The sequence below is a fragment of the Narcine bancroftii genome, chromosome 1 (assembly GCF_036971445.1).
Source record: "Narcine bancroftii isolate sNarBan1 chromosome 1, sNarBan1.hap1, whole genome shotgun sequence".
Lineage (NCBI taxonomy): Eukaryota > Metazoa > Chordata > Chondrichthyes > Torpediniformes > Narcinidae > Narcine > Narcine bancroftii.
Window position 1 is genome coordinate 429,312,438 of NC_091469.1, and position 10,431 is coordinate 429,322,868.

Consider the following 10,431-nt stretch of genomic DNA (forward strand, 5'->3'; position numbering starts at 1 on the left):
AGAATGAAAAGTTTCATATAAGTGATAAGAATTGTTTCTGAAAAAGGAATTGTACATCATTTCTTACCATTTTTAATAATTCAAGAATAAATAAAAATAGAAAATGCTGAAAACACCTAGCAGGCCAGGCAGTATCCATGGAAAGAGAAATATTCAAAGTTTCTGGTCCAGAACAATTTGCTTTTTTTTTAATCTGCTGAGATGATTGGAACTAAGTAAAACTAAAAACAGCTGCACAAGTCAAAATAAATAATAAATTGTGCTCTCAAGGTTAGATGGAAAATACACAGAAAAGGTTAGACTGGAACAGAAAGTGCAGCAGATCTGAGGCCTAACACTGCATTGAGATGTGTGAATTCTACCTATCCCAATACAATAAAGTTTTGGAATTATTTTAAAGTGATTGTAATCATTTACTGCTAATAGGTGTTAGGAATGAAAATAATGATAAGATTGTAAGCAATATCCTTTAGCAAGAAGGTTTTTGTCTTTTCAAGGTTGATGTTATCAGTAGTACTGTTGTACATTGGTCACTACTAATTATTGCCAATTAAAGACTACCTGCAAATTACAAACAATAATTAGAACTGCATTCCCATGAGTGAAATGGATTTTTAAATGGCATCCCATTCTGCAGCTCAGCTGGGATAATAGAGGTAAAGATGCTTCCTAGAGTGTGGCTGTTCTGATTACTGCTGCCCTCACAGTAATGGTTACTAATAAGCATGTGATAATATCATGCGGTCTAAACAGACAGCTTGATATTTCAATTAGTGACAATATTTATTGTACTTTAATATATGACCCACTGTGCACAATCCAGCAGTAACCCTGCCTCCTAATATTAAAGTGGGGAATTATGACAATTGAGAGTCCGAGGCAATAGCGTTTATGGAAACTGATGGCAATGCGTCCCCCAGGTGAAAAAATGACTCAAGTATACAACAGAAAGAAAATGATAAACAACAGCAATATCAATCTGCATTAATATGATATCCTAGTGATGCTTTAGTGCCCAGGAAGAAATTTTTAAATTGGGAGTGAGCTACTATGTATAACAATGCAAAATTCAAGACAGTACAAGGACCAGTGTATTATGAACACAATGGACCTTGCATAGCAACATTTCCATAGAGTGAGTTTATCATTTGGGAAACTACAGATAGATTGAAGGTGAGTGTGAGTGTTGTGATAGATTGCATCTAGGTTTTACTTGCCCATATGTATTTAAATTCTTAGGCCTACAGTGTCTGTGCACCCTTCATCTCCTGAAATAGACAGAAAGCAGAAGCTGTCCAGCAGATAGGAGGTATATAAATGCTATATGGCCAAGGCATCAAGAAGATTTGCCCACAAATAGGTTATGTCTCAGGCAGTGGGCTTCAGGAGGGTTTTACTTGAGGGTATGACAAACTCTGGACAGGGAAGCCTACAGGATTCCTGTACATTTTCAAAAACCTCAGTGAGTTTCTAGACATTTTGGATCATTGTCAATATATTTTGGAAAACCAATACAAATGCAGATGCTGGAAGACAAAACAAAAACAAAAATGCTGGAACAAGTCAGCCAGAAAAGTAGCATCTGTGGAAAAAGAGAAATCAGCTAATATGCGAGAATATGCTGTAAAAACTGACGTTAAAGCCAAGATCTTCTCTGTATAGGCCTGAATTATAAAGGAAAGTCTCAATGATGTAAAAGGAATTTGATTTTTTTTTAAAAACTACAACAAAATATTGGCCATCCCATTTAAGTGGAGGTTTATGTGTCACAAAACAGAGGGGTTCTTCTGTGAACAGACTAACAGCTTTTTCTCTAACATTCATGCATGTAAAGAGAACAATTTACAGAGGATAGAATTACAATGAAAGAAAGATCACACTCCAGGAACAGGAGATACAGTATTCCATTTTAAATTCCCCTTCCCTGGTGTATTTTAATTGTGCAGGATTTGGATCAGCCGAGAAAAGACACCTGATGAAATTTCAACATGAAGAACTGGAATGTGATATTAATTTGTCTCTTTCTGAAATCAGAATCAGGACGATATCAAAGCATGAAATTTGAACTGAAAGGTGCCCTTTCTGGAGAAGTCGGCATGAGTTAAGTGCTCTATTTTAGGTTTCACTAAACTCACAAGATTCATCAGCTCTCCCAGGCCTACCACGATGATTTTGATCCAAATTTGTTTTATCCTCTAAATGAAATTCATTTTAAAGAAATTAATATTTTAATGAGCTTGGGCAATGCTGCCTGATGAATTAATAAGACTCTTGGCTTGACACTAGGCTGTTTGTTGGGTGCATATAATGATGCTTTCAGCTTCAAAAGCAAAGGAAGCAGAGAGCTCTATTAAAAGTTTGAAAACTGGATACTATTGCTTGCTGTCCAATGGTTTCTCATGATGATCAATTTCATTGATTAGGTAAGAAAAAACCACTTGCTGAAACTTTACCCAAATTGCAACAATCTCCGTTTCAAAACTCCTCAACCATCAACATCAACAAATTTACTTTTAGATTTTTTTCAGTTTTTTTTCTCTCTTACCAGTGGATAAACTCCTTAAAGTAAATAGAATAACTGTCAGAGGGAAGACTGGAGAAATAAGATGCAGTATGAGGTCGTAGGAAACTTGTGTGTGATTCTAATATTAGTCGATGTGGATTACAGTCACGAGTGGCTTCAATGAAATATTTCCAACTGCAGTCTTTTGGTAATGAAAAGGACATTGTTTCATTTGTTATCAAAGCCTTTGGCTAACTCAAATTGACTTAATTTTTTCAATAATGAATGTTAGGTCTGAGCATCTAACTATAATGAAAGGGAGAAACCAATTTAACAAAGAAATATTTTCTTCCATTCATGATATCCTAACCCCGCTGGAGGCAAAAAAAGTACAAATATTTTCTATCAAGATTGTCCATAGTGGCTCTTTCCAAATGCCAGTATCAATCACTGATGACTGGATCAATAGCTATGTTTTGGCCCCAATCTCCTCCGAGAGATGGCATGTCATCAGTGACAGACAAATATCACAGTTAAGCAAAATATCCAGTCAGGCCTGGTAACATTTTTATTGATTTTTGTTGCACAAATAATGTCTTTTTTGGCTGAATGAATGGCTCAGAGGCAAACAGTCATAGCTTATGATTTCAAAATGCAATAAAGTGACTGGAAATACATTATGGCTGATGTCTCAAGGCACACAACATAATCATCCTTTGGTCATGAAAAACTACACAGCTGAACCCATCACTGCATAATTACACCTGCTTAAAGGCACCTGTAGGACATGCACATCTTAAACAACATTACTTGAAACTGAAACCACACTGCCCTTTAATCCACAATTACCTCAGAAACTGACAGGGAAAAAAAGAAATCATTCTCCAATAATACCAACAGTGCAGTTCATGAATAATTGGTGCTTGTTGAATCCAGTGAAGCCTGCACACAAAATTCCTGCTGACAGTTTGCATCAAACACTAACGATACTGCTTTCATGCATTGATATGGAGGACTATTTTGTCAGAAGCCAGCATCATTCATGGTAGCTTGCCTAATTTGAAGCCAGCCTGCTTCTCTGCAGTAAGTAAGGAATTACTAGAAAGGGCATTGCAGGTTATATGAAGGGATGGCAGGTTTGGTGTAGTGGTTAGAGCAATGCCTTTACAGTGCCAGCAATCTGGACTTGAGTTTGAATCCTGTGTTGTCTGTAAGGACATTGTACATTTTTCCCATGTTTGCCTGGGTTTTATGAGGGGGCTCTGGTTTCCTCCCACCACTGGTAATGTGCCTGGCCTATAGGTTAATTGGATGTAAAGTTGGTGGGTCGGACTTGTGGACTGTTACTGTGCTGTGTGTCTAAATTTAATAGAATGTAGTTTAATATGAGGAACAGAGAACTCCGTAACATTGAAGGGTTTAGCTGATGAGATGGAGAAGCAAAGTGTGACCCTCTATCTGTAGGAAGTCTACAAGCCCCCTAAGCAGCCTAAGGATGAGTCAGTGAACATCAATGCAAGGAATTCACCTTGAGAGATCAGGATGCCAGGCCACAAGATACAGTCAGGATCAAATGCCATTTCTGGCCATTGATCTCACAAACTGCTTGAAGCTGAATGCCATTCATTCCAAAGCAATTCCTATAAAACATGAATAAGATGCAGTACCCCATATTCCCAACGTATCTTCAGAATGACTGCGACCACAAGATTCACATCCAAATTCCACAGCTTTCACAACAATGCTAGTTATTCAATCAGACCAGGTATATCGCCCAAACCCATTACAAGATGCTTACTAATCTACTTCCCCTTCTCTGCATACGTTGTGACATTGGATATGGTTAGCTAGCAACCAAAATTGCAGGCCACCCATAGCCTATCTGTCAGTGGACAAGCAAGTTCTCCTGAGGAGGACTCAAATGAGGTTCTTTATGGAAGAGCCTACAAGGGAAGATTGATGGAGATGTAGAAAGAATACCTGTATGGTCAGGGGCACAAGAAAGCCAGCAAGCAATTTGATTTACATGAGGTTCTTTATGGAAGAGCCTACAAGGGAAGATTGATGGAGATGTAGAAAGAATACCTGTATGGTCAGGGGCACAAGAAAGCCAGCAAGCAATTTGATTTACATGAGGTTCTTTATGGAAGAGCCTACAAGGGAAGATTGATGGAGATGTAGAAAGAATACCTGTATGGTCAGGGGCACAAGAAAGCCAGCAAGCAATTTGATTTACATGAGGTTCTTTATGGAAGAGCCTACAAGGGAAGATTGATGGAGATGTAGAAAGAATACCTGTATGGTCAGGGGCACAAGAAAGCCAGCAAGCAATTTGATTTACATGGTATAATCATTCATAAGGTTGGATTGACCTATTGATATGACGCTGCATTTAATGTTGTTACTTTGGTCATGTAAACCCTGTGATGGGCAACAGGGAAGAAAAGGCAAGAGCAGAAGCATTGGAAAACAGGAAATTGGGTCCTTTTATTAAAAGTCCAACCTGATTATATACTCTCCTGTTGCATAGCCAGAAAAGGGTTCCTTGTTTTTTTTCTAAATTCACTCCCTCCTTCCTCTTCCTCCTGTCTATCCCCCCTTTACGCCCATTTGTATATGATTATGCAAGTAAATCTCACTGTCAGAGAACATGGTGGCAGCATCAGTATATGATGTAAACATCATGTACTATGCATTCCTTGCTATCAGTTAAAATAAACATTGTTTCAAGCTTCGATATTCTGTGTTCTGCAGGTAGAACTTACCAGAAATCTAGGAATGTCCAAGATCCACCCAAAAAATTCTTCAACTCCTGCTGCATGACAAGCATTGAGCTTGCCTGATTGCAAGGATACATAGTCTCCCTCCCAAAACATGAAACTCTCTCAACTTTAAGTTGCAGCATCCTTGCAGTGTAGTCCAAGACGAAGGAGAGTTGTTTCATCAGATTGTGCGTATCTTTGCTGGTAAATGCTCTCAGCACAAACTCCTTACTATTGTGGTCAAGATTTGATTACCCAGCAGAAGTGCACTTGCTCCATAGGTGTGATCCAAATGGACACCTGCAGCACTCAAGAATAGGAGCCAACTGTTCTATTTTCTCATTAAATTCATCTGTAGTTGTGCATTGGCCTATGAGGACTGTATGAGAAAAATTGGGAATTAAGAGTTGCAATGTTGGATAAGTTATTTAAAGTTCTTTCAGATTAATCCCCCTCAATAAATTCCAAGTACAATGAGGGCATATCTGCCTCTCTCATTGTTATGATGTGTCCTTTTGTTGGGAAAAAATATATAATTTTTTTTAAAAGCTGTCAGTTAATTAAGCAATACTTATTCGTCACATCCAAGTACATTGTACACAGAAATTTTCAAAAAACATTTCATCAGCTGTGTTGGGGTCTACCCAAATCCTACTGCCAAATTATACAAATTAATTGAACTGATGAAACAAGCAATTATAAACAGAAGACTTCTTGCAGACATACTTATTGCTCCTATGTTTTAATTACATCTCTCTCTTTATTCTTACATTCTTCATTTAGAGTCATTCACTGAAGGGTTGATTCTTGGCTAGGATATTTGACTTTTATCCAGGTCTCCTTAGTATCTCATCAGTCTCCAAATTTATGTGCATCTTCTTTCTTTGGAGCTTCTCCTATCATACTCCCTCAACTATTTCAAACTTATTTTTACACTTGGTCTTTGTTCTTTCCTGATAAGGAAAATAACGCATCTGTTCACTCTTCAGACTGATGCTATCTGCTTGCCTCCAATGCACATTTTCAGCCAGGTATGAAAGCCTTGAAAGTGCTGGTCTGGAAGTTCATCTCAGACAGGTTTCCTATAACACATTATACTCAATTCCAGGCTGGTAACATGAGAAATTGGAGAGTGGGACGTTTGTCCCTGGAGTGCAAGAGGCTAAAGAATGACCATATAGAGGTTTATAAAACCTTGAGGAGCATAGGCAAGGTAGATGGTGGGGGGAGGGGGGAGGGGGGAGATGAACAACACTAAACCGCATGGATTTAAGGTTAAAGGAGATGTGAGGGGAAAGTTGTTCAAACAGAATGAAACAAGGACCCAAAGGCAGGGTCAATTACAAATGTTTAAAAGATAACTGGGAATATTCATAGAGAAGATAAGAGACAAATGAAGGTAAATGAGATGAGCTAAAAAAGCATTTAGGTCACGTCAGCATGGACAAGTTGGGCTGACGGGCCTGTTGCCCCACTGTATAACTTTTATAATTTCATGTTGATTGCTTGATTTAGTGAGACATTAAGATTGCTGGTCACTTTTTGAACCAGGAGATGTAAGGTTGCCTCTTTTTATCATTTATATAGAAAATTGTGGGAGTGTTTGAACAATGAAATTACTTCCCCTTTACCACCCTCTGATTAAACAACCTGCTCTATGAGTGTAGAGCTCGTCGAAAGAACCAAAGACGTGGATCCAAACCAAGGCTTTTATTAGCAAAAGACAGGAGCTCTTCACAGGTGGCCGACCAGTCCGGAATGATCCGACCTGGCTAGGGACACAACCCTCTAAGGCCCAGACAGTAGGCGTGGCTTAGCTCTCAGCCAATCGCTGTAAGCACAGTCTAGATACAGTATGTACATTGGTGATAGATCTGTACTATCACAATGAGGCTCCAGTTTTGTCAGGTCATATAACACTATTGATAATGCTGTGTATCAGTCAGCATCTGATTCAAAACTACTTTATGTTTATGCTAATGCAAAATATTGTGCTCTTGGTCACAAAGAGTCATCACTCAATCTTTCTCCACAAGACTATCATTTTTTTAGACATATAGCACAGTAACAAGCCCTTCTAGCCCATGAGCCTGTGCTGTCCAGTTACCTGAATTAACCTACGATCCCAGTACATTTTTTTAAGGTTAAGAGGAAACAGGAACACCTGGAGGAAACCCATGCAGATATGGGGAGAATGTACCAACTCCTTACAGATGGCATCTGATTCTAACCTAGGTCACTGGCACTGTAAAAGGACTGGGCTAACTGCTACACTAATCTTGTCAGCTGGCTGTACAAATTGGAAGTTACGTGTTTCATGATCCTCTGCTTTCATTGCCAACATATCGGAGGCATTGATTCTCATTCCCTGGCCAACAAATCTTGAGTTATACTGTTGGTAGGTAAGGTTTCTTGCTGGGAACTTGGACACACAAGTTCATTCCTTTTACATACACAATACAGTCGTATTATTTTATCTCTGGTCAGACACAAATTGCTTCACTCATCAATTCCTTCAGAAATTCCAATCTGGCAATAATAAATTTTATTGATTTAGTTGTAACAGATTTGTGTTTCATATCATTTAATAGAAGCAGGACAATATACCGCTGCAATTCCAAAGTGCTGATGTACAGTTCTTAAATCTTATCATTGTACCTTTGGGGAAATAAAACATTTCCACATACATTACTATAAATATATATAAAAGGAAATGTAAAACAAGAAAAGTATTTAACCCCATCCACTGGTCTGATTTCCTCTTTTAAAAGTTTGACCTGCTTTTGTGCTCTAAATTCCACATCACTCTTCATTCAAGTTAATGAATACTATATCCCTTTAATAATTTCAACCTAACATTATCTGTTTAGCCTTGTTTTAATATAAAGGTTCCAGATTTCTTCCCAGAATCTGCATGAGTGGCCCACCACCATTAAGGTGGGTGGGAGAAGGTTGCCAGATTCCCTGAGAGTGAAGTCACATATGAGTTCTGATCCAAATGACTTACATGTGGAGATGAAGCACACTGCAGATGAAGGCTAATGGTTAAACATAATGAAATACTTGTCAGGTCTGTGAGAAATCCTGCATGAGACATCAAGGGGCTTGGAGGAGTCTAACTCCAGCTTTACGTGTGGCTTGAAGCCCATCCACCGACATACATGGGTTGTGTAATATTGGGTATGTATCCCTTTAAGAATTGCAATATGTACTCAATTATTCTCTGTTTTACCACAAATCCTTCAGTGTGGTACCTTATAAAATCAGTTAAACACTATGGAGGAAAACCACTCTAAGGGAAACTATATTAAACAAGGTATGCCCAATTTCTTAGCAAGTGAATGTGAGAAAGGTATTGAGGCACATCCTTTCCAGGATGGGAGTGGGGTCTAAAACACCTGTGAGCCAAACCTTAACTGATGGGCCACAACTTCAGTTTCATGGCAGAACAGGCAGAGCCCACTTCTGGACAATTAATATAGAAATCCAAATTGCTGCCACATTGAGTCTCAGTAGTGAGGTTCAAAAGGATCACAAGGTGCTGCAACCAATACAAACATTAACAGGTTACTAGCAATGAAGAGATGCCAACCCCTGAAGAGCAGCTTCCATGAATCAGAGATTAATTCTGATCTCGCAAAAAGAGAGCACTCATGTCACACCATAAGCTGCCACATTTTTGCTTGCAGTCACCAAACACATTTATAAAACTCTATAACTTTATTCCAGTCTAATACTGAAGGGAACAGAAAAGAGGCAAAGCAGTGTAATATTTGACTTTGTGACCACTCCATCAGGTGTTGTATGGTTTGAAGCTTGTTTTCTAGCAATACTTATTATAATATCCACAGGGCATTTCAATACATTGTTCTGAATGACAGAGCAGTAAATAAGTATACCAAATAAATAACGAGACTCTATTCAATATGGGGTGCATGACACATTGAAAAGGAAATATTATTTCTGAGTCAACACACAAACATGTGAAAATAATTAACAAAGGATGATGTGATTTTTTTCTTTGAGGCAGTGTGGTGCATTGCGTTGTACTGAATTTTCAACACAAATAGAAATATTTGCACATGGTAGCCTTCAATATTAAACCACTTAGTCTCTTTTCACTAAGGAGGTGATGATAGCCATATCATAGTTACTTAGAGTAATTCATTCCTGAGGTCACTGAATACAATTCACAAATTAATTTCGCCCCATTGATTTACAAAGGGTCAAAAACTAAAGGTTCTTAATTTTTTTTTTAGGTTGATTTAAGGACTTCTCAGCAAAAAAGTATTTTATAGAGCTTTCAACATTGCTTGCATTTCCCTTAATGATGATCTCTGCACCACCAGCATTGGTTAGAAAAACATGTTTAAAATCAAAACATCTGGTAGAATGGCCACCAAGCCAAATATTGTGCTGCTTTTTTCTATCCCTTCAGGATTAGATCAGTAATTCAAACACATTACACTAAAATCCTTCAGTATTCAGTCACAACTCCCTGGTGTTCAGTGAGCCATGAGAATATATTATAACAATCTTATATTCTTGCTAAAATAAATCTTCTTTTTGCGGCTTCTTCTGCAAATGATAAGGATGAAACTGTAAATCGATTCCAGTAATTTAGTCAGCACCCAAATCATATCTGATTAAACTCTTGTACACTTAGAGTATAAAGCTCAAAATAAAATGGCAAACTTGAATTTCACGGTTGCATAACATTGATGAAATAAATGTACTGCATTTCTTTTCCAATTCTAGTTCCATTTCCATAGAGAAAATGAAACAACCAAAATCCATATGCAAGTCCTAAAATGTAAAATGTTTCAAACTTTAAATGTCGTAAGGGCAAGCTCCTTTTTCAACCAATATAAACTGTGAAAAAAGGTCATACAATTTATACAATGGAGATTAGTAAACTATTTAGAACATGGAACACTACAGCCCAGGAACAGGCCTTTTGACCAACAATGAAAGTGATACCCAAAATAAACTAAAATTCTGCTATATTAATATGATATATATTCCTCTATTTCCTGCATATTCATGTGTTTATCTAGAAGCCTCTGAAATGCCCCCATCATATCTGCTTCCACACTATCCCTAGCAGACCATTCCAGGCATCTGAGCAAAACACTTGCCTAACAAATCTCCTTTAAACTTTTAATT